The 25,715-nt window shown below is 37.4% G+C and overlaps 1 protein-coding gene across 1 annotated transcript in view; it reads right to left on the reverse strand.

Moving 5' to 3' along the window:
• The window catches only part of LOC131686759 (cadherin-86C-like), a 385,841-nt gene that overhangs the window by 221,324 nt on the left and 138,802 nt on the right, over positions 1-25,715 (reverse strand). Inside the window, exon 2 of the mRNA XM_058970741.1 lies at positions 16,801-17,326. The gene's annotated coding sequence lies outside the window, so the exon portion shown is untranslated. The remainder of the gene's footprint in view (positions 1-16,800; positions 17,327-25,715) is intronic.

Genomic DNA, 25,715 nt, shown 5'->3' on the forward strand with positions numbered 1-25,715 from the left:
GCAACGCCTTATGTTTGCCGAGTGTCCGAAACTTATCACCTTACATTTATCGACGTTGATTTGCATACCGTTCAGCAAGAACCATTCCTCTATATTGTCTATATCGTCTTGGAGCACAGCAGAGTCGAAAAGCTGAGGCTATTGAACGAAAGATTTTCAGATCATCAGATCATAGAGAATAGTTTTCCAGACTTGATGCGGGTGCAGAGATCGTTGATGAATAAGAGAAATATCAGCGGCCCTAGATGACTTCCTTGAGGCACACCGGTTGACGTTACGAACGCGCTTGAACGTGTGGTGTCAATTCTGACGAAGGCGGACCGTTGTGAGAGCTAAGAATGTAGCCATCTGGTTTTAGCCAGTCAGGAAAACCTAGTCGCTCCAGCTTCAAAACAGCAATGTTGTGGGGCACCTTGCGAAGTCAAAATATACAGCTTCTCGACAGCTGGAGCTAGAAAGCTTATATATGTCATCAAGTTCGCAGTGGTGGAACGTTTTTTTTTTAATTTTTTTAATCCGTGTTGTTCGCTGATGTTAAAAGAAGCAGCGTACATCGCATTGTAGACAAGCTTTTCCAGAATTTTAGCCAATCAATCAGCTAGATAAGTACATTGTCGCACCTATTACATTTGTCCATGATGCTTTGGACTGCTGCGGAGTGAATGTTGTACAAGTCAGGATCACTGTTCGGCCTTAGATAAATGCAGCAAATATATAACGATCGGCCTGACAGTGAAACGTGAACGACAACTTGTTCCAAATGTTCACATCCAGTTACTTTGGTACAGTTCCAGTTAACATTTTTCTTTATCGCAATAAGAAAACCACCTCCGCGGCTTAGATGACCGGTAGAAGAGTTGCGATCGCATCGGTAGACTGCGTAGTTCGTCGATAGCTCAGCGTTTAAAATATCATCACGTAGCCAGGTTTCGGTGAGAAAGATAATATCGTAGTCGCAGGGAGTGAAGGGGCAAGCAAGAAGGCCTGCATTTTAGTACTCATTCCGCGAACGTTCTGGTAGTAGACGGACAGGAAATCATGTGCTGTATGCGACGATGGGCTGTGAACCAAAAGGTTTTCAGGAAGCGGATTATCATATAAAGCAACATACTCGGGGAACGTTGACGTGTTTGTCGCGTGAACGTGACTACGCGTGTACAAAACTCGATTTGGTAACCGTGTTGCCATTCACATATTCGCGTGCGTTCCTGGATGGTCACGCGGACCGTTATTCTAATATTTAGTTTTCAAAATATAATTCACAGTCTCACAGGGTCTGAGTTATCCCATATCACTAGAGTTCCCGTTCATGTCGCCAGTGTCGCCGTGTTGTCCAGTGGATATGAGAACAATTTTTTCTTTAATTGGTCCAATTGAAGGCATGGACCTAGTCTGCTGATACTAATGATAGAAACTTCCGCAAGTGACCGATTCATGATCGTGCGAGTGAGGCAGTCTTTAGTTTTACACTTGAGACCGCGTTTGAAAATTTATATGCGCTGAGACGTTCACCTTATCACTGGGATGTTATGTTTGCGAGATCGCGGGTGGAGGTGCCGTGGATTGTCGCGAAGGGCTCAAGCATTGGTATGTTAACGTGTTTGTTGCGTGTATGTGACTTCGCGTATATAAATTCGATTTTATAATAATGTGTCGGGTATTCTTGAATGATCGCGCGCGGATCGTGAATTTGAAGGTTACTTTTTAGTGTAGGGTACAGATGGTAGAAGAGAATCGGTTTCTCATATCACTAGAGTTCCCGATCAGATCGCCATGTGTTGTCTAGTGAATATGTGTCGTGACTTTTGAATTATGTACTCAGACAAGACAATGCGTAGTCCTCACGCGCACTAAAGACCCAGTGGATTCGTTTCCTAGTTGGTCAAATAAACACTAAACAAACAAATAAATTGATTTGTTCAGTCAAAAGAAATATCGGCTCGATTGGCATCAATCGGCGGATAAAAATAGGTAATAAGGGACGCTGACAAAAATAGCTGACCACAGCCGTTCGTTTGTGACGAAAAACTACACAACTTATCATAAACGTAAGCGAGTACCAAAATATACAGCGAAACATTAGGAGAAAATACTAATTTGTTACTGTACACGGCACCGTAAACACCGTCTAACCTTGCTTTTGTCCTAGAAATTTTGCCTTTCTGTTTCCAATTACCTTTTGTTTTGAACACATATTTGTCCACATTTTGAAATGATTTCGAAAGGTCAGAAATTGTGATATTCTCATGAGTTCGACATCATTGGACATCATCCACTCTGTATGCACAATGCAGTAGGTAGATTTTTTTTCCGAAAATGTCTCAAATTTGTTTCGCATTTTCAGTTTGAATTAGCTGATCGATAGTTTTTTCACGGTAGACCCTTGTAAATTTCTCCTATTTCCTAAATTATTACTCCTGTTTCAATTTCAAGCGTCGGAACGGCCCAAATACGTTAAATATCTCCTACAGTTGAGAGAATAAATTTCACACAGAACTCCGGCGAAATTTTCTGCTCACGTTTTGCATAAAATCGAGCGTTGGCTGGCTGACCTGGCCTAGCTGTCAGGGCCCCCGCTGGAAGAGGCACGACGAAACGCTTTGATAGCAGCCCAGCCTATATGTATGTACTGTACACTATAGTTAACGATGCAATAACAACAACAACAACAACAGTAAAAGAAGATCGTCGTTGTTCGGTTTATTTTATTTTTGTTTCGTATGTTCGAACCGAGCACACGTTGGGACCCCTTTTAGCAGCTATGGGGGGGGGGAGTGGATATGGAAGGAAGGGACGACGTTTAAAACCTTCTTCGCCTATGCAAACCGTGACCGAAAAGGCTGGAATTAGACCAGGTCCCCGGGGGCGTGCAGGGGGTCTTTCTGCCGGAACCGTTATGTTATGATGAAATTATTGAACGGCATAAAAATATTATTGCCTTCGAATCGTGCGCGCAAGCTGCAGGAAAATGTTCTCCTGACCGAACGGACTCTGCTTGCTTCGTTCCGGCGGGGCCCCTACCGTGTCCATCCGTTTGTCCGTCCAGCTTACATGTGACCTCCGGCGGGAGAAATTCTTGTCCCTCCTAACCCCCCTGCCACGACGAAAACGACGACGAGCAGTTGTTGCCTTTATTCATTTTTTTTTTTCGCGCAAAGTTATGCTCGCTCCTAGAGGACCACGACTCGATTGTGAATATTTTATTTTCTTTTCTGAGGCCAGCGTAGCAGCACCGCGAACCTTATGCTGTAATAGGCACCCGGCTCTCGACGACCGGAGTAGTGTGTTCGGATGAATCTATTTAAGGTCCCTGCTTATTTATGACCGGGCGAGGCAGTATTGAACTAAAGCGAAAAAGCGGCCGTAAATTTTGTGGTATGCGGAAATGGCTGATTCTGAGCTGCACATCACACACCGGTCGATTCCGTCCGATGGAAACACATTTGACACCTTGCGGTCCTACAAACAGGCGGAAATGTTGCTTGATCCAGTCGGTTTTGAGACATGTTTGAAGCTCTTGTGATTTGTTTAATGATTTATCACAGAAAATTTAAAGAACCATTTCTAAATTGATAAATTAGTTAGTAATTTGCGTTTCAACTTCGTCTCATCAGTATCCGACACTAACTTAGTGCCAGCACTAAGCTAGCGCCGGATTGACGCTAGCACCCAGCACCTAGTTCTGCATGATGTCCCGCAAGGAAAGGACTTCTGATTAAGCTAATGAGCTATGCTATATTTTTCCTTACTGGATAAAAATTTAAGAAAAAAAAACAATATTTTCTCCACTTTCTTCACTTGTTTTAAATCACATTTCTCATCAGCTTAATCACAACTCCCTCCGGGTTTTGCAATTTTAAAATGTTCGGGCTCAGTTCAGGTTCGGGCTTTCCAAATTTTGAAATTTCGAGCTCGGGTCGGGTTAAGGTCTTTAAATTTTTAAGCTCTCGGGTTCGGGTCGGGTTCGGGTTTTACAAAATTTTCATTGTCTGGTTCGGGTTTTTCAAACTTTTTGAAATTTCGGGTTTTTCAATTTTCAAGCTCTCCGGTTCGTGTCGGACTCGGATTTTACAAAATTTTCTTTCTCGGGTTCGGGTTTTGCAATTTTAAAATGTTCGGGCACTAATCGGGTTCGAGTTTTGCAATTTTAAAATATTCGGGCTAGGGTCGGGTTCGAGTTTTGCAATTTTAAAATGTTCGGGCTCTGGTCGGGTTCGGGTTTTGCAATTTTAAAATGTTCGGGCTCGAGTCGGGTGCGGATTTTTCAAATTTTGAAATTTCGGGTTCGGGTCGGGTTCGGGTCGGGTTCGGGTTTTTCAATTTTCAAGCTCTCCGGTTCGTGTCGGACTCGGATTTTACAAAATTTTCTTTCTCGGGTTCGTATTTTGCAAATTTAAAATGTTCGGGCACTAATCGGGTTCGAGTTTTGCAATTTTAAAATGTTCGGGCTGGGGTCGGGTTCGACTTTTGCAATTTTAAAATGTTCGGGCTCTGGTCGGGTTCGGGTTTTGCAATTTTAAAATGTTCGGGTTCGAGTCGGGTTCGGATTTTTCAAATTTTGAAATTTCGGCCTCCGGCCGGGTTCGGGGTTTTCAATTTTCAAGCTCTTAGGTTCGTGTCGGACTCGGATTTTACAAAATTTTCTTTCTCGGGTTCGGGTTTTGTAATTTTAAAATGTTCGGGCTCGGGTCGGATTTGAGTTTTTCAAATTTAGAAATTTCGGGCTCGGATTTGTAAAATTTTGAAATTTCGGGCTCAGGTCGGGCTCGGGATTTTCAATTTTCGAGCTCTCCGATTCGTGTCGGACTCGGATTTTACAAAATTTTCTTTCTCGGGTTCGGGTTTTGCAATTTTAAAATGTTCGGGCTCAGTTCAGGTTCGGGTTTTCCATATTTTGAAATTTTGAGCTCGGGTCGGGTTAAGGTCTCTCAATTTTTAAGCTCTCGGGTTCGTGTCGGGCTCGGGTTTTACAAAATTTTCATTGTCTGGTTCGGGTTTTTCAAATTTTGAAATTTCGGGTTCGGGTTTTTCAATTTTCAAGCTATCCGGTTCGTGTCGGACTCGGATTTTACAAAATTTTCTTTCTCGGGTTCGGGTTTTGCAATTTTAAAATGTTCAGGCTCGGGTCGGGATCGGGTTTATTAAATTTTGAAATTTCGGGCTCGGGTCGGGTTCAAGTTTTTCTATCGTGTCTTTCTCTTTTATTTTTTCTCAATTTTTTCTTCAATTTCTTGTTTCTACATTTTCCTGCTCTTCTTTTCAATTTTTGCTTCAATTTTCTTATTCATACTTCATTTTTCCTTTTACTATTTTCGTGATTTCTTTTTTTCCAGTTCTCATTTTGCATTTTTATTTTTGGTTTCTTTTCTTTTTTTTTGTTTTTTTTCTGTGCTTTTTTCTGTCTTTTTTATCACTTTTTACTTTTGTCCTTTTTGTTTCATTTTTTTTCTTTTATTTTGTCATTTTTCTTCCTCTTTTTTCTTTTTGTGTTTGCTTCTGTCTTTTTGCCTTTTTTCGTTCCGTTTTTCTGTGTCGGTTTTTACTTTCCTGTTTTTTTGCTCCTTTTACTTCTTTTCTTTCGTCAATTTTGTTTTCAATTTCGTGTTCCTATTTTTTCCCTTTTTCTTTCTCGTTTTTTCATTCTTCATTCCTCCGCTTTGTATTTTCCTGTTTCATTTTTTGGTATCTTCATTTTTCTGTTCTCATTTTGCATTTTTCATTTTTGCTCTAATATATTTTTTGTTTTTATGTTCTTCTGTATTTTTTGTTTTATTTTTCTTTAGTGTTTTACCTTTTTCTTTTCATTTTTTCCTATCGTTTCTTTTTTTTATGCACAAAATATGGCCTAATCCAATTTTTTCTCGTTTGGGAATTTTGCATAGTATCAGGTGTTTGGGATGCCAAAAGACGGTTTCGGTTCACATACCTCGTAGGTAAACAGAACCTCTGTGCTTTCTATCGAAACACCACTCGGTACCAGCCAGTTGTTAAACGCTATTACGCAAAATTGTGACTTTTTTATTTTAGTGTCTACCTAGCGTCAATTTGGTATTGGTTTGGACTTATCCAACTAGCATTAAGTTGGTGTTAGTTACTGACGAGGAGAATCCGAGACACTGAAAAACCATACATCATTGTGAAGAAAAGCCAATATTTCCGTATGAATGAACGATGATGATGATGCTATTGATGTACGTCTACACAATTTTGCACAACACATTAACTTGCAGTTCCTTAAAGGAATCACGTAGAAATACGAAGAGACGTGGATTTCATTGCAATTAGCATTGGTCACAAACTAATTATGTCGGCGCACAGCAAATAAGTTGAACCAATCAGAACGTCGCTTGTGGGAGATTTTAAAAACAAATTAATTATTATTTTACTGTTCTAAATAAACAAAGTTGATACAAGTTGAGTTTTCTCTATTCTGTAGTTTTCCCAGTTTATTTGTTTCTTCTTTTTTGCCGGTTTACAACTTATCGAATAGCTTCAAAGTGCGACTGTATCGTTCAAAAACAAGCCTATGACATCCATACTGTTATTTTTGAACTAGAGACTAATTTTAAGAATAGCGAAAGCACCCCCTCGATAATAAATGAAACCTTAAAATATGTTTTGATTCCCACAACGCTCGGCCAATCTACCTTCCAGTGCTTATTTTGAAATTTGTAATTTTGCACCTAGCAAAAACAAATCGCGATAGTAACTGTCTACAACCGCAAATGTCTCCCGCGGCATTTCATCCTTTCACATTCGACAGCGAAATCATACATTGTTGCAACCACCCGAGTAAGTTATGCAATTCCATTTTTGTCTACAATCTACCCAGTGTTTCTATTATGGGATGCAGCGTGTTTCGTAACAGGTCACGACGACTAGTCCGACGGTTGGTAGTCCAAAAACGGCGCAAATCCGATCGATGCGGGAGGTGGGGCGGGGGTGGGGGTCTGCAATCGTTTCCAATCCACGAAAGGTTAACTGTGGCGGGCGACCTTGCTGAAAACGGGTCCGCCGTCATCGAAGCGAACGCCGTTTACAAACCGTGATTCACGTCTTCCGATCATCAAATTATGTTCGAAGCATAGATCATCAAACAAATTAGCCCCGGGCTGCCCAGCAGGGAAATGTTTTCTTCTAACGCTCCTCCCCCCTCCCGCAACCTAATTCCGCCGCGTATCCATCACGAGCCCCATTCGTCGTAATTTCAGCTAAATTTACACTTTGTTAATCCCGTTATTGGCCCGTGGCTGGTTTTAACGAACCTCGTCACCGTCACCGGGTCTCTCACCCTCGCTGATGTGATCTTTTCGTCGTGCTATTGAACTTCAACTAAGCCCCTGAGGACGACACGATCGTCGTCGCCGTCGTCGCCCCACTGTCGATCTGAAGTTCACTGCTGCTTTATTCGAAGGTACCAATTTCCTTCTCATCAATGTTGATTAGGAAATTCCCACAGCGGATGCGATCGATGTTCGATTACATTTGTTCTGGTCAGGAGCGAAAGCCCTGAAAGAATCTCTTTGAGCGTTGATTTGATGCTGGTGTGCTGATTGAATGAGCACTGATATTAGTAGTGTTCAGGTGTCTTCCATAGGGAAGAATGAGGGACCATTTCTCTTACTATTGTATATGAATGACATAGTCAATTTAATTTGTTGTTTTTTTACCGGAAATTTTTTTGAAAACCGCTTGTGTAGCTTTTAAAACATATTGGAAAATAGCCATTACTCCATTTAATTCGAATTTCATTGATTAAGCGAGCATTTTATCAAGTCTATGACCTCTTCTTTATCTCCATCATCATATCTTAGCCGTGACAGGCACTGTTGACATTATGACACGAGCAATCTAGCACAAATAAACACACGATTCTTGTTGCATGACAGCAGACTAAACGTATGAAAACGAACTGAATCACTCAAAGGTCATCGAAAATCGATTTCCACCCACCTACTAGCTCACTGACTCACATGCAGGTTAACTAAGCGGCCCATGATGGAGTGTATCCCTTTCCCAGTAGAGAGTTCCGTGTCATCCCCGTACCTAACCCCATTTCCAACCCGGGTTCGAGAAATGGGGGAATATATGTCCCACTGCGTTGACTGACCCAGTTCCCCGAGGATATGTGACCGGAAGAAGTAATGCAACAGCTCACCTCTCCCTTACCTCCCATGGAGAAGGAAAAAGGAGCTATTTATTGTCGGTTCCTGTTTTCAGTTTCGCGAAAGGGGACGGAAACTGGAGTGGAACTATTTACGGACACATTGGTTTTCGTTTTCAGTTTCGGTTCGTTGGGGAACGTGAGGAGCTGTGGTTGAAAAAGGGGGTGAGGGAGGGTGGAATGAAAATCGATTCACGTCAACAACAGTGCACCGACTATGCATTCGAACACGCGATGATGTGTTGGTCAACGGAAGGATCGTGCACTGGTGGAAAATATTGTTACTCTGGTTTAATAAACGTATCAGTTCCGCTGTTTCAACTATAGCTTTTATCTACTCTGTGGAGATTTCTAGCTGTTTGTTCCTTTAAACATTTGGAACCGAACTCAAAAATATTAAATGGGCTGGAAGCCACCCCAATAAGATATAATTGAACCGGATACAAACTCAAATTTCGAATTTAAAAATTTAGACCATTTTTGAGATAGAAATGTGATAGTTTTTTGACAAAACAGGGACAATTTTCCTAGAAAAATAATGAATTATTTTGGCAAATATGACATTTCCTAGATTACCATTTTTAAAGTGCTTTGAAACTGAAATATATTACAAAGGAGCCTTGGAGGATTTTGCTTTAGCGTAATTGTAGCGGAGTGTGTGAAATAATAGCGTGCTATCTCTCCTTCTCTGACTTTGATTTATGGGTTTCTTTATACTCAGACAACGCTGCATACAAATGAAAATCAAATTTCCGCCTGCTAATTGTGTGAGCAGGCTGCATCAAGAACAAACAGGGCCTACACCGAAACTTTAATATCGTATGCTAAAATGCAAACCACTACTCAACCAAAGTAGTTATGGATGCTTAGTTCGAACCCAGCTCCAGTAGTGTCAAAATTTGTTTTACAGGCTTTTCATCCCGTTTTTCTACTGGTTCGTCTTTCGATCTGTTTCCCGTTAGACACTTCGTCTAAATCAGAATTTACTATTCGTACATATAAAATTCGCACAATTAAAAATAGCAAAATAGGTATGACTATAGACATCGATATCGATAGATATCATTCAATCAAAAAATGCTTGAGAATAAATCGGGTGAATAAAAATCACAAGATAACAATAGCATCGGACGATACAAAATAAAAAATCGGGCAAAAAAATCGCTCGATTACAAATCTCGCGTTTAAAAACCACCTGATAAATATCCCAAGATTAATATCAAGTGGATAAAGGTGTCTCCCACAGGGAAGAATGAAGGACCATTTCTCTTACTAATGTCTGTGAACGACGTAGTCAATTTATTTTTTTGTTTCTTTTTACCGGAAAAAATTGTATGACTATCGCTTATGCAGCTTTGAAAACTGGCAAGTAGACATCTAATTGCTGATTAAAAATTGCCCGGATAAAACCAATGTTATTCGATTAAAAAACGAACGTATAAAAACCGAAAGCTTAAAAATCGCATGATTACGGATCGTTCGATTGAAAATCGCTTGGTTAAAAATCGCGCAAATGAAAATCGCAAGCTGATTAATCGCGCGCTTTCAAAATCTCATGGTAAATATCGCAAATTAATAAAAATTACTAGATCAATATCGCTGGATTTAAAATAAAAATTCGCCCGATCCAAAATCGATCACTTGATCAAAAACTGCACGAAAAAAACTGGAAAATAAAAATCGCACGATAAACGGCGACGGTTGTCGCATAAGATGCTTAAATATGTGATTGAAACTCGTACGATAAAAAATCACGCGATTATAAAACTGTTAATCGGACAATTTTCAATCGCGTGATTGAATAATAAAAACAAGAATAAAAAATTAGAACGAAATTAGTTCGGTGCACTACGCTGTCTAGTGTAGCATCTATAAGACCATAAGCACTCAAGAAGTTAAGAAAAATACAAAAAAAGTTCTGCAGGATCCGAAAAGTAAAAACAATTCAAAACTGTGTGCCTAAATCGATTTCAAAAAATCTGTATGTCCAAAATGTTCAAGAGTCTAAAATCTAAATGTGGAAAATGAACAAAAATATCCCCATTTGCAAAGTCCATGGGTCCAAAAGTTTTCAACAAACCCCAGCACTGTCGACCGAAAGTATTTGGCGTCCGAAAGCTTGCTTGGGAGTAGCGAACCATCTTTCAATGTGCAACTCCTGAAAATCCTAAAGTTTTTATTGATCAATAACAGTACGGGCCAGGCCCGAACGTAGATCGCGAAAGGAAAGGGAAGGAATGTTAATCCGATACGTGCTTTTACTAGAGGCCGTATGCACTACTGCGCACTCCAAAAAGTATCATGGGAGGAGGATATTTGTTAGTCAGTATAGAAGTTCGATTCTACTTCTTCTTTACCGACGCCAGACAGGGCGACTTCACTATCTGGACTAGATAACTATCCATCAACTCATGGACGGGGGGACCAACGATTTTACTTCCCTTCCGAAGGAAGACGTGACCACACAGATTTTTTCATCTCAGAAAAATCTCAACGGCCTCGCGGCTGAGATTGAACCCAGCCCAACTTTATGAGTTGTGGTCACGCTTACCACTCAACCACCGGTGCCGTCAATTCCAAAATTACAACTGTCTAGTGCTTAAACAGTTCAATGGTATCCTAGGAGAGAGAGAGAGAATAGAGGAGTGAGAAGAGAGATGTGAGAATAGAGGACATAGTAGACTAAAGAGAAGAGAAAAAGGAAAAGTGAGAGGAGATCCAAGAACAGAAAAGAAAGAAAAAAATGAAAGAATAGTAGAAAAAACTCAAAAGTGAAAAAACGAAAGTGAAGACAAAAGGAAAAGTAAAAAAAACAAAATAATAGTAAAAGCAAGACGAGGGATTCGAAGTGACAAGAGAAAGAAAAAAAGAGGAAAATAAAAATGGATAAAACAAAACTGGAAGAAGTATAAAAAATAACAGAAGATAAGAGTGAAAAAGGAATATGAAAAGAGAAGAAAGGAAAATAAACTAAAAAGAAAGACCCTAAATGATGAGAGCCAAAAAACAGCAGAATAAAATAAGAAAAAAGCGAAATAAGAAAAAACAGGATACAAAGAGAAAAAAGGCAGAAAAGAAGAGATACATGAAACCTGGAAAAAAGGAAACAGAAAAAATAGAAGAAAACATCTAAGCAGAAGGCAGAAAAAAGAAAATAAAAAAATAATAGAAAGGAAGGAAAATGACAAGAAAACGAAACGAAAGTAAAAAAAAAGAATAGGAAAAAATGAAAAAAGGTAAAACACCGTAAAGAAAAATAAAAACAGAAAGAAAGAACAAAAAAACAAAAAAATAAAGCGGAAATAAAAATGCACAATGAGCAACAGAAAAATGAAGATACCAAAAAACGAAGCAGGAAAATACAAAACGTAAGAATGAAGAATGAAAAAACGAGAAAGAAAAAAAGGAAAAAAATAGAAAAAAGAAATTGAAAACAAAATTGACAAAAGAAAAAAAGTAAAAAGAGCAAAAAAACAGGAAAGTAAAAACCGATAGAGAAAAACGAAACTAAAAAAAAGTAAAAAGACAGAAGCAAATAAAAAAGGCAAATAGAGGAAGAAAAATGACAAAATAAAAGAAAAAAAATGAAAAAAAGAAACAAAAAGGACAAAAGTAAAAAGTGATAAAAAAGAAAGAAAAAAAAGTACAGAAAAAAACAAAAACAAAGAGAAGAAAACAAAAATAAAAATGCAAAATGAGAATTGGAAAAAAAAGAAATCACGAAAATAGTAAAAGGAAAAATGAAGTATGAATAAGAAAATTGAAGCAAGAATTGAAAAGAGCAGGAAAATGTAAAAACAAGAAATTGAAGAAAAAATGGAGAAAAAAATAAAAGACACGATAGAAAAAAGAAACAAATCAAAAAATTAGAAAAGATAAAAAACAAACGGAAACGAATGAAAAATTAAGAGACAAGAGAAAACTAAAAAAGATTAGAGCAAGCGAAAAACGCAAAAAATGTGCAAGAAAAGAAAAAGATAAAACAAGATAAAAGTACACACAAAATAGAAACATAAAACCAGTAAAAAAAGAAATTTCAAAAAGAAAAATATAGAGAAAAAAAGGTAAAATAGGAAAAAAAGAAACAAGGAGCAAGAGAACGCGCGGAAAAATAAAAAAACTAAGAGTAAAGGAAAAAAGAAGAGTTAGGGGGAAAAATAAAAGAAAACAAAGTGATGAGAGATGAAAAATAGAAAATAGGTGACATAAAAGAAAAACGGAAATAGAGCCGAGATAAAAGAATAAATAGGAAATATGTATAAAAATGATAGGAAAAAAATTAAAAAAATAAAATTAGTGATTGCACAACTGTTAGGTTAAGCTGTTTAATAAATAAATGAATAAATAAATAAGATGAAATAAGTAAATAGAGGAGTGAGAAGAGGAAAGTGAGAATATAGAAAATAGTAGACTAGAGAAAAGAGAGCAAAGAGAAGTAAGGAGAGATCCAAGAAAAGAAAAAATGAAAGAATCGAGGCAAAAAAACCCGAAGGTGAAAAAACGAAAGTGAAGACAAAAGGCACAAGGAAAAGTAAAAAAACAGTTATAGCGAGACGAGGGATACAAAAAGAGACAAAAGAATCAAGAAAAGGTAGAAATTAAAATGGAAAAAAACAAATACAAATGGATGGATACAAAAAGAAACAAAACGCCTAAAAGAAAAGAGATACATAAAAACAATAAAAAAAGGAAACAGAAAACATCTAAGCAACAGGCAGAAAAAAGAAAACAAAAGAATAATGGAGAGGAAGGAAAATGACAAAAACTAAACGAAAAGAGACCAAAACATAAAATTAAAAAAAACGAAAATAAAAAAAGAAATGAAAACAAAAAGAAAAAGTAAACAAAAGGAAAATAGAAAATAAAGGACATCAGAACAAAAAAATGAAAAATGCAAGATGAAAATACAAAAAAATGAAACAGGAATATAGAAAAAGGAAAAATTAAGCATGAAAAAATAGGAAAAAAATAGAAACAAGAAAAAAAGTAAAAGGGGAAAAACAGTAAAGTAAAAAGCTATAGAGAAAAAAGAAACGAAAATAAAAACAAAAAAGCAGAAGAAAATACAAAAGGAAAATGACAAAAAAGAAAAGAAAAAAAGAGAATCAAAAAATGAGACAAAAGGGACAAAAGTAGAACATGATAAAAAAGAAAGTAAAAGTACAGAAAAAAAAGAAAAAAATAGGAGCAAAAATTTAATATAAATAAAAATGCAAAATGAGAACTGATGAAAAGAAAGCAGTAAAATAGAAAAATAGAAAAATTCGACATGAAAAAACAAAAAAGAAAATCAGGAAAAAGAAATTGAAAATAAAATTGTTGAAAAAAAAGAATGAAAAGCGAAAGTAAAAAGCTGTTGAGAAAAAAAAATGCAAGAGAAAAACAAAATAGATAGAAAAAACAAATCAAAAGTTAGAACAAAGTGAAAAACCAGGAGGAAAATAAAAAAAATTGAGGGACAAGAAGAGAACTAAAAAAAAATAAAGGAAGCGTAAAACGAAAGAAATATGCGAAAAAGGAAAAAGATAAAACAAGATAAACGTAGACATAAAATAGATATATCAGACAAGTAAATAAACAGAAATTTTGAAATTAGGGAAAATATAGAAAAAAAGGTAAAAGAATAGGAAAAAGAGAAACGAGGGAAGGAGAAAGAAAAAGTTTGTAAAAATAAGGAAATTAAAATAAAAGAAAAAAAGAAAATTCAGGGAAAATAAGATAAAAGAAAAAGTGTAAATGAAGGCAGGAAAAATAGAAAAAGAAGAACGAAAACAGAGCCGAGGTAAAATAATAAACGGGAAAAGGTATAAAAATGAATGAAAAAAAATTTAGTTCATGATGGAAAAAAATACAAAAGCAAAAAGAGCAGAAAAAAGGTGAAAAATTCATATCCCTTTTTCTAAACTAAAAAGAAAGGCAAAAAATGATGAAAGCCAAAAAGACAACAGAATAAGATTAGAAAAAAAAACAAAGAGCAAAACGGGATACGAAAAAGGCCGAAAAAAATAAAGAACCATAAAAACAGGAAAAAGATATAAAAATAGAAAACATCTAAGCAGAAGGCAGAAAAAAGAATACAATAATATAATAGAGAGGATGGACAATGACAAAAAAACAAAATGAAAAGGACCAAAAAGACAAAAGAAAAAAACGAAACTAAAAAAAGGAATTAAAGGAAAAAATAAACGAAAAGAGAAAAAACACTGCTGAGAAAAAAATAGAAAAAAAGAAGATAAAAACGAAAAAAAGGAGAGAAAAAATAATAATGCGAGAATGAAAAATGTAAAATGAAAACGGAAATATGACATTACAAAAAAAAACGAAGCAGCAAAATAGAAAAAGGAAAATTGTAGCATGACAAAATGAGAAAGAAAAAGATAAAAACAAGAAATTGAAAACAAAATTTTTGAAAGAAAACAAGTAAAATTAGCAAAAACAGGAAAGTAAAAACCTACAGAGAAAAAAGAAACGAAGAAAAAACCAAAAAGGCAGAAAAAATAGAGGAAACATAACCACAAAAAAAGAAAAGAAAAAAAAAAGAAAATGAAAACGAGAAAAAAACGATAAAAAGTACAGAAAAAACAGAAAGAAGAGCAAAAATTAAAAATGTGAACTGAAAAAAAGAAAGCAGGAAAATAGGAAAATGTAAAATGAAGAATAAAAAAAACAAGAAAGAAAAGCAGGAAAAAGTAAAAACAATAAATTGGAAATAAAATTATTGAAAAAAAAATATTAAAAATGAAAGAGACAAGTAAAAAGCTGTCTAGAGAAAAATGAAAGAGAAAAACAATATAGAAAAAAGAAGCAAATCAAAAAGCTAGAAAAAAGTGAAAAACCAGGCGAAAAATAAACAAAAATTAAAGAGGCAAGAAGGAAACTAAAATAGAAAAAGAACATAGGAAGCGAAAAACTAAAAAAAAGTGAAAGTTAAAAGATAAAACAAGATAAAAGTAGATATAACAAAGAAATATAAAACAAGTAATAAAAATGAAATTAAAAAATTGAGAAAAATATAGGAAAAAAATAAAATAGGAAAAAAGAGAAACAGGGGAAGGAAGAAGAGGAAAAAGAAGACACAGTATAAAAGAAAACAAAAAGAAAGCTCATAGATTAAAAATCAAAGAGAAGAGTATATAAAGATAAAAGAAAAGAGGGAAAACAAAAAGAACACAAAAAATAAAAGAAAACAAAGTGTAAATGAGAGAGGAAAAACGAAAAACAGAGGACATACAAGAAAAAAACAGAACCGAATAAAAGAATAAATGGGAAAAAAGTATAAAAATTATGATAGAAAAAAATTAAAAAAATTAAGTTCATGAAAGAAAAAAAGGACAGCAGCAGAAAAAAGAAGAAATAATTGAAAGGCAAAATGTGAAAAAGGACAAGAAAACATAAAAGATGAAGGAAAAGAAACTAGGAAAAATATTATAAAAAAGAAAAAAATTTAAAAATTTCCTGCTATCTCATTTTAAATCTGTCGATATTTTTGATAGTTTCTAAAATTGTCCAAAAATCGTTTTTATAATCTCCAAAATTATTTATTATTCTGAAAAATTAAAAAAAGATACAATTTGAGCTATTCTAAAATTTTGAAATTCATATAATAACCAAAATTTACAGCTAAATATTTCAAGTATTTGCAAAACAATTCCAAAACTTTTAATAAACTTAAAAAAAAAATAAAGAAAATGCACGCTCGAATTTTTTTTATTTTCTCCAAACATTCAAATTTTGTCGACTCTTCCAAAACTATAAATTAAGTAACACAAAAATTGCCCAAAATTAACTCCCCCTCCCCCCATGTAACAAATTTCTCTATCCTTCATCCCCTATTACGTAACAAATTATCAAAAAAAAATTCTTTAGTAAAACCATGTTACGTAACGTTTCAGCTTACTCCCCCTCCCCCATATGTCACAAGAAGTCACAATTTTTCGAACCCCCTAAAAGTGTTATTTAATTTATGAATTTATTAGTTCTGTCACTAAGCTAGTGTCGTATTCTGATGAGATGAAGTCGAAACGCAAATTCCACAACTAATTGGATTATTTTCTAAAATTGTTAAAAGAGTTTTAAACTTCTCTAACATTTATCAAAAAATCAAAAAAATAAAATTAAATGTTGGTTTTTATAAAATTTTCTAACATTTTTAAAACATTCAGCTAATCAACATTTGACAGATGATTTGAAAGCATATATACTCTACAACCTTTATAGATGGCACTGGTATACCATTTGACGTAGACTACTTCTCAAATGAAATTTGACAATATTTTCATGCAAACAAATTATGTAAAATTTTCCAGTCTCCTGAAATATTTTAGATTTTTATGAAGTTTTTCAACATTTTGTAAATTTTCCATAGCTAAAATTTTTTAATCTTCTTAAGTTTCTAATACTGTTAAAAGCTCTTTTCTTAAATTGTCCACTGTTTTTCTAAATTTTTGAAGTTGTGGAAAATTGTATAAAAATTAAATGAATTTAAATTTTGAGGGGTAAGAAAAAATCAATTTTTCCTGGAACCAAAAATTAGATTAAGCAAAATCAAGAAAAGTTTCTAGAGAGTAAAATTTTCCAAAATTTAAAATATATTCTGAAATTTGCAAAATTCATAACATTTAAAAATAGCAACTAACCTTTTTTCTCCGCAGATCCCCTGCCTTCCGCTATCTCGGACTGCTGCTCCTCTAGCACTTTCTTCAGTCGCTACTCGCTCTCACTTGCAAACTGTTCGCATCGGCATTCCGAACAATTGACGCCACAGCAGCCAGAAATACCGAAAATGAAACGGGAACTACACTAATTACCAACCGTCACGTGATGATCCTTTCACTAGTTTCTCGTCACCGTCAGCACATTCCGAGAACAACAAACGAACACAATAACAACAACAACAACAAAGATGGCGGTCCCTTTTTTCGCCAACCCGCCGCCAGCCACTATAACCTAAAATTTCACTCTCGTTCTAATCAAGTGTGTTTACCTGTCTCTTTCTAAATAGGCCCAATTGGGTTGTTTCGTAATCGGCACCATAACCATACACACACACACTTGGTTAACCCATTTTACAGCCGAACTGGTCGTAGCGCTATGTTTACATTTGGCGCTTTCGTAATCGACCGCTAGTGGCGCTTAAGCTGCTCACTACTGCTGACACAGCATCTGGAAAGAAAAAAAAATCAAAACAAACAATTAACATTTGATTGCTCGTGTGGTACGAGGAACGTATCGATCTACGGGGGAAAAGATCTTATCGTCGTCGGCGGGTTGTTAGTTTTGTGTTTGAAAGCGACCGTCACAGCCAGTTTGCAATTGACAGATGAAGCCGTGAACCCGCCCCTCGCTCGCGAGGTTATGTTTATGCTAATCAGACGCCATCTAGCGGACAGATCTACGCTCAACAGATCGTCGTCGTCGAGCAGTGATTTGATCAGGGTTCGAATTCAACGTAGAATTGAAAAAAAAATCTTGTTTACTCCACAGGACAGGCCAGTGACTCATTGCCAGCTTGAAGTTGGTGAAACATGAGGAGGAGGAGGAAATAGGGTTAGGATATTTTCCATGCAGTTGTAAAATGACGCCGTCAATCGGTGCGATTCGGAACAAGTTTTACCGTACAAAAGCAGTTGACAGCTGCGCTAACCTAACTGACAGGGCCCGGCCGCCCCTGCTGTGGTGGTAGGTACAAATTTTGCATTCTGCCAAGTTCGCCAAAATCAATTACCACCGGGTTGATGTTGTTGTGTGTCTGTGTGTGTGTGTGTGTGTGTGTGTGTGTGTGTGTGTTGGAAACATGGGGCTCTTAATTAATTGCGACATTTCTCGGAGTCCCGAGAACGAGTTTTCTATAGGTTAGAATCAAGTCCGGGCTGTGAGTTTGAACAGATTTAATTCCGGTCACAAATCGAAGAAGTCGTTGAAGGTGACTTTCGTTCGTCGAATCAAAAAAAAAAATGGGGGGTCATTCCGCGAGTCGGTTTTCTGTCCACGAGCATCTGTCTGTCAGTTGTTTCGAGGCGTAGAATTCCTGTACGTACTCGCGATGTGATGGCTCAATCTTGCTCACCGTTTGATCGTAATGGCCCTCTCCGTTTAGCCATATATTTCGCGATTCCGCGCAGCGGTAGCTGCGCTAAAGGGGACAAAAAAAGATGGCGGAAAAAACACGGGAAAATGCATAATCGCAGCATGCTCTGCACAGACACGGATCGGGTCCATCAGTCGCGCGGGGTTCCATATTTGATCGGCCTGAGCGAAACGTGAGCTACGTTTTTCTTCCTTGTCGGTTGACTCGCCTGGTTACATTTCGCACCGCAGCAGTGATAAAACGTCAAAACGGAATGTGATGCCATCGGTTGATGTAAGCTAGCGTCGGCATTGGTCTAAGATAGACGAAGAAGCAAAAAAGCGACGCCGCCTGCTCTACCCGTGTCTCGCTAGGTACATATATGTACCTAATGGTTGTCACTGGTAACCGACTGAAAGGTGTCAACTGGCCGCGCGAGATGCCGTCTCCTTTTTCGTACGCTAGCTGGTGTGTACTATATTCGGGGACCGATCGAGCGAGAGGGAAGACGAATGTTGGCAGGGGAGCAACGTTCTTCGATGGTAAAACCAGTGTGAACTAACGCCAAATTTGGTGTAGAACCTGAAGCTTTTCTTTTTGGGTTAGTAGATGGCAGCATTTTTTCATTCGATAATCGTTCCACTTACTGGAACGAAGGACGAACCTTGCCGCATCTAAAATCAATCGCTACCGTATCGAGTCACAGCGGAACAAAACAACATCGATTGAATTCATCAAAAGCTTGTAGATTCAGAAAAAAAATGTTTAGAAACAAGACTACTTATCGAAGGCATACTGTAGCAGCGTCAATTCCGTGCGATTCTCGGAAGGTCAACGCTCAAATCCAGCTCGAGCATCGGATGGATAAAAAAAAGGGGGCAAAACATAAACGGAGAGGAGGTATCAAAACTAAAAGGTTTTCGCTTTTCTTTTCTGCACTTTATGATTGTGATGATGATGACGATGATGATGCTAACGAAGGGGGGTAATATTTTGGCAAAAAACAGTTCAGTCTGGGGTCTGTTTTCGGCTTTCGGTTCCTACCCAAGATTCGAGTCTACCTGAGAAAAATGTGATGCAATTTTAAAGTCGTGTAGGTTGCAACTCCCGACCCAGACTCCATCAGGATCGGTTTGATCCGGAAACAGGAAAACATCGTTTTCTAACCATTCCGCAGTCACCATTTTCTGGCGGGACATCAAAATAATAACACCAAATTTTAAACTGAGCCACGAACTAAAACAGTAAAAAAACAGTGTACGAATTTAGCCTTTCGCTAGTCGGACCCCAGATTTGAATGACATAATTCACAACAATTTAAACCCTTTTTTTTCGTTTCACGGAGATAATCCGTGATTTCCTGCCGCGATGTTTCCTTTCTGATGGACCAACCAATAAAAAAAAACACCGTTTTAGGACTGACATCGATTGGCGCGTAAACTAGGCAAGAAGTGACCTCCTCCAATTATGCTGCTGCCTGTCCAAAAGTGGAGTTCGCAAATTACATAATCGACGGTTCGGTAGTGTACACTGTCGAGTCGAGTATAGATCAGAAGGTGAGCTTGTTTCGGCAAACTGTCGATTCGCTGATTTACGACTTTAAGTGACCTTTGCGTTTGAGTTGGAAAAATGAACGACGAAAATAACTCGATTTCATTAGTTCTTATCAGCTTGAAATGAGAGCCTTTTCTGTACGGAATCACGCTTGACTAGGGGTTTCTTAGCTTAGTTCTGTCACTAAGTTAGTGCCGGATTCTGATGAGACGAAGTCGAAAAGCGAATTCCATATCTAATATATGTCGAATCACTGATATACGACTTTAAATGACCTTTGCGTTCGGGTCGGAAAAATAGACTACGAAAACATCGTTTGCCATCAAAACTGTGCAATAGAACTCCGTTTTCGGTGATGGACCCCTATCAGTCAGATTTATGTCCCCATACTGAGTTTTCGCTTCACCCCGCAACAAGTGGGTTGTTGCTAATATCCTCCTCCTCCTTCGTTGAAGAGAATCTTCATTATTACCGTCAAATTTACGATATCGTTCAAGCCAGGGATTCGTGAGTATGTTCAACTTCTCTCTCCCACGCAAGAAAATTTAAGTTCCGATTGCTCACGGCGCGAGAGGTCATAAATTGCCTCCTGCGCGCGCAGTTGGGTCGTCTGGTTCGGGAATTTACTACTCTGCGTCGGGAATGCAGCGGGTTGACCAGTTCGGTGAATGGCCGTAAAAAATCCTCCAAAGCACGAATTTAGAGGCGATTAAAGGGGACCCTAGAGTCATGTTACTAGGGAAATTGAAAATTCCATATTTTATTCACTTTTAGTACATTCGAATTATGACAAGAATTTTAAGTGATATTTATTTAGTTTATTTGAAATGTTCCACTGGAACTGTAGTGCTTAGTTTTCGGAAGGATCCCCGGTCAGAATCACTCACTACAATTGCAAACAAGACGAAAAATGTCACCCACTATAACACTGCTGACGGCCAAGTGCAGCGGGCCATGATTGTGATACTGGGTGTACTATTCAAAGGGAGAGAACGTGAAGATTTCGTGATCGTGTGAGAACGAGCGTTTATATGTTCACGTTTGAGACAGCGTTTAATTTTTTTAAAAACATTCCTATAATCACTGGGGTAATTCGGACCCCTCGATTTCTCAGGAAATCGTAAGACTTTCTGACTGTCGTACATATTCGTGAAACCGCCATTCTAAAACATTTATTTTGACGGCTGAATCTAATTCTTTGATTTTTTTTAGAAAGGAGATACATGTTTCATGTTTTGCCATCCTCAAAACAAAAATCCTTTCAATGGTAAAACCGTGATTAAAGCAACAAATAAAAGTAAAAAAAATACAGGAAAGTGTTTTGGAAGGCTCCTATTTTATGGAATGATTTTTGTTTGGGTGAAAACACCGATATTTTCCAGACGCTCACCACTTTTGTGCCAAACGAGCGTACGGGGCTATTTGGACCCCCTATTCCATCAACCACCGTTCAGCGGCTTGCGGCTACGCACACGATTGCATGCGCCAATGGACAGCTATGACTAACCAGATTAAGTTTTTGTAACGCAATTCATTTTTTTGCTTCGATTTTCTTCAATAAATATTTCATAGGTAAACAGAATTCCATTGTAATTTTTTTTTTTAAATTGATGGTCTGAATTGCCCCGTATGAAGGTTCGAATAACCACTACATTGTAAAAAATATGGAAAAACGTAGTTTTGCAAATCGTCGCCTAGCGCTGCCATAGGGTGGTGAAAATGAACTTGTATGGTACCAAAATGTAGCTGAGGTTTCAAACTAATAATTAGGACCTTTGACCAATCAATTATCTCGCATCTATCCTCCTAAAAAGGCGATTTGCGCTAGAGTACCACGTATATGTACCATCACAAGACGTGGAGATTGACGACGTCGTCACTTATCCTCCATCAGACTGCGCCCAAGTCGCTTTCGCCGCCGGAGCCACTCTATCTAGCCTCGTATTTATTGACAAGGTCGTCTGCCTGGCCGCGTTTTTGTACCACGAATCGTAAACTGCCTTAAATGTAAAAATTGCGGTGACTAATTCGGACAATATTTATTTATTTATTTTATTTTTCATCTGACCTACATGGTCTACATGAAATATAGAATGAGGAAAAGCCCATTTGGAGTCCATCATGGCTAATATGGTGAAGTCCCACTAAGAAGATACTGAAAAGTGTCTGTATTGCGGCCAAAAACCACGAGATTTTTTCAGCAAGTAACCAAAATTACGCGGGAATGAAAGCAGGCGTTCGATGTCTGGGGCCATTTTGAAAACTAAAATTGTGACTTGAGGTCCAGGAAAATTCTAAATAACCCAAACAGTAAGGATAGGTTTGGAATGGGCTTATGGATCAGATGTCCCAAAAAAATATTCGTATTTGCAAAGCCGACATCTTGGATGTTAAAATGGCTTCAGTTATTGACCTCTGCCAACCCGGATGTCATCTTGTATTTCAAAATGGCGTCAGACATTGATCTCTATTATGTACTCATCAAACCCATTCCGAAAGCATACTTTGATGTTAGAAAATTTGGCTAAACAGGTCGCCATCTTACTTTTTAAAATGGCGTTAATCATCGATATTTGGCGTCTACTCAAGCCGATCCCGAAAACACGCACATTGTTGAAGTGCAGGCCAACACGGAATCTCTTTAAGATCCGTAATTTTCACTTTTCCAAAATTAATCTAAGCCTTTTCCATAGAAAATAGCGCGGATTTTTTACACGGTGCGAATCCCTTAAGTAAAAGAACTTTCATTTTGCAGTCCTAAACAGTATTTTCCTTCTTTTGTTCATCATGCCAAAACGGAAAAAAAATCATTGCAAGAACATTGCGTAAAATGACAGTAAATTCAAGCTTTCTAATAGCATTAGTACTGCCAATACAAGTTTTACAGTATGACTGTTTTTACATTGATGCTATATTATAGCATTGGTAATGCAGAAAACTGATTACCAGAAAGAAGCACCATACAAACTGCATTCAACCGAAAATGAATCTATAAAAGATGAGTCAAACACGGTTTTGTTTGATCTGAAGCAAACCAACGTAGTTGCGCATACGACCAACCCTTCACGTTGGAGTATTATGTATATGTACCTGTACGAGACGTGAAGGTTGACGGTGTGGTCACCGAATCCAGTGTGTCCACAGAAGATTTGCTGAAGAACAGAGTTGGTTACTCATATGCCACAAATCACTATTTGAGGGTGAAAGCCAGTCTCCCTTCCCATCAAGTCACACGAACCCCGTTGAGAACGACGCCGGGGAAAGTTTTCTCCACCTGTCATTCGAAACAGATTCCACTTCTCAGTATTTCGTATTTAATGTACTCGGAACTGGTGCGCGGGTCCAAATCATGTAGACGAATTTCAGTTATATCATTGTCCATATATACGCGGATCTTGGTTTTAATGTTATCGTATTCGACGTCGTGTTGCATGTAGTGCATCACTGTCAAAGTGTTCTGTCTCGAATAGTATGTTGAACGTTATATGGTCCAATTTCACCCCCACCGCATGGTGTTTTTATGGTGTTTTAAATAGGATCAACCCACGAAAACACCATCACCATGGTCCGGTAGATCCCATAAAAAACCATATTTTAAATTATTTATGGGTTAATGAGACCATGTTATGGTATTTTCATTGGTTGTAAAACTTGACACGGACCATATTTATGGTCTTTTGAAGGGTTCTATGGTGTCGAACCCATGAGCATTTGCTCGGGATCACATTCCTAGTATGATGCAGTTGGATATGGGATGCCGTAAGATCAAGTTCCACTTTCACCTTTATCAACTGTCTCAGCTCGGAGCAGGTAGGGTCTTGTTCGAGTTTGAGAAAAGTCGATCGCGACTGTATTGTACCTTAATGGGCGCACTTTGTTTTTCGAGTCACTCATCTAGCACACCATAGGGGACCGACTTTGCTGTATCTAGAGTGTACAAGTACCGAAGCGACGCGGGTAAAATTCATTAGTTTGCTTTGCTGCGAACAAGCGGTGTGCTTTTAGTTTCTGGTCTGTGCAAGATCAGGGGATAGACTGAGCGACGAACATCCCGAATAAAGGTTTTGGACGGTTATGATGCCGTCGATCTTACATTTGATTGATGTTACTCCATCCAAAGTCCCATCGAAATCTATCCTGTGTCACCCGCATTTATCTCTCGTTCTGTGTCAGAAAATATCGATCCTTCTTTCCTAATGCAATCCCGCGTCTCAATTCCACTCAACCAGTATCGTGTCAAGGCTAACCAAAAAGCGCTCCTTGGTGCTCTTATTCTCACAAAACCGTACTTAGCGGTAACCGAAATTACAAAACCCGAGCGAATACTCATGGGTTCAAACATCACATAGCCCCTGAAAAGACCTTTAACATGGTCCGTGCCAAAATTCACAACCATCAAGACACCTTAAAATGGTCTCAATAACCAATAAATACACCAACATATGGTAATTTATATGGGATCTACTGGACCATGTTTCCGTTTGCTCGGGAAGTTAGACCAAACAAGATACGCATTGTTGAATTGGACCTTAGGCAAGCAAACTGGGTTGCTTGCGATCAGATCTTCACGATAGAGTACCATGCCTATGTACCATCACGAGACGTGGAGATTGACAGTACGGTCATCGACTCGAGCAGGATCATCGATTTAAATCGGTAAACAAGACACGTTTTTTTTTTAAATTTCTCGTGACGATGAGTGTTAGATTCATTCAATTTCCATGGAATTGAATATTTTCTTTAAAATTTCGAACGCAAAAGTCCGATCTTTGCTAAAAAAAATATGTTATTGTAAAATTTCATATTTTTTTAAATATAAATGTTTGTGTGTTGACTTTGTCTTTGATATTAGGGAGACTCAAAAACAGTTAAGGTTCATATATTGGTCGCCGCATTTATTTTTCATATTGAAAATAAATAATTTTCATCTCAGGGTGCTTCAAAAATGATTGTTGTTATGTAAAATTTTTTGAATCGCTCTAAAAGGTTGAATTTTTGGCATAAATTTGGAAGTAAAAATATATTATCAGTAGTTTGGTTACGAATTTTTTTAACTAAAATTGCACAGAGAATCAAAGGATGATGGAGCGTAATAAATAATTCTTTAGTGTACAACTCCTGGAAATCCCAAGTTGTTTATTGATCAATCCCGGCATGTCGTCAGAAGGAGGGAGATCGCATAGGGATTCGAAATTTTGTTGAAGTTCAATATTTTAGGAGTCTCTGGGCACCCGGCTACCAGACGACTCATTAGGTGCCTATAATGTCGTAACGGAGAATAGCGAAAAAATTACAGGAACATACCTAATTAAAAGATTATTTTGACAGAAAACAAACTAGCAGGAAGAATAGCATAAATAAAAATATTAACATTAGTAAAGTAGGTCTCAACGGAAAAAACTATCGATTGTTTTCGAGACGAGAGCATGAAATAATTTTGAGCGGCCCAAAATAAGCATTAACTGCACAGAGAACCTTGCTCTGTATGACGGACGTACTAGCAATTTGACGATGGCGTACTTTATTATTACTCTTACCACTAGCGAGAGAAGTAAGCAGGTTTGTCACGGATAAATTTTTTCCTCTTGTCCGTGATATTAATTTATTTAAAATATTCGCTGGAATGCAGGACTTTCTTTCGATGGTATAGGCATTTAGAAAAAAAAAAGTGTGGATTTTTCGTATTGCCGAAAAGTATATTTTAGTCCGAAGTCTGTTGAAGTGTTAACGATATAGTAATAATTTCTGCATTCTTATTAGGATCAAGTGTATTCTACTTCACTAGGGTTATATCTCTGACATTACCCAATGAATGGTTACGAAATTCGAATCGAGCCTGCTTGAACTTTTCGAGCTTCTGCGACCGCTCCACAGTGGCTCGACTTGGAACAAAAGGAGGACTAAGGTCAAAATGTTATCGTATCGGTTAAA

This window comes from Topomyia yanbarensis, chromosome 1, assembly GCF_030247195.1.
Source record: "Topomyia yanbarensis strain Yona2022 chromosome 1, ASM3024719v1, whole genome shotgun sequence".
Lineage (NCBI taxonomy): Eukaryota > Metazoa > Arthropoda > Insecta > Diptera > Culicidae > Topomyia > Topomyia yanbarensis.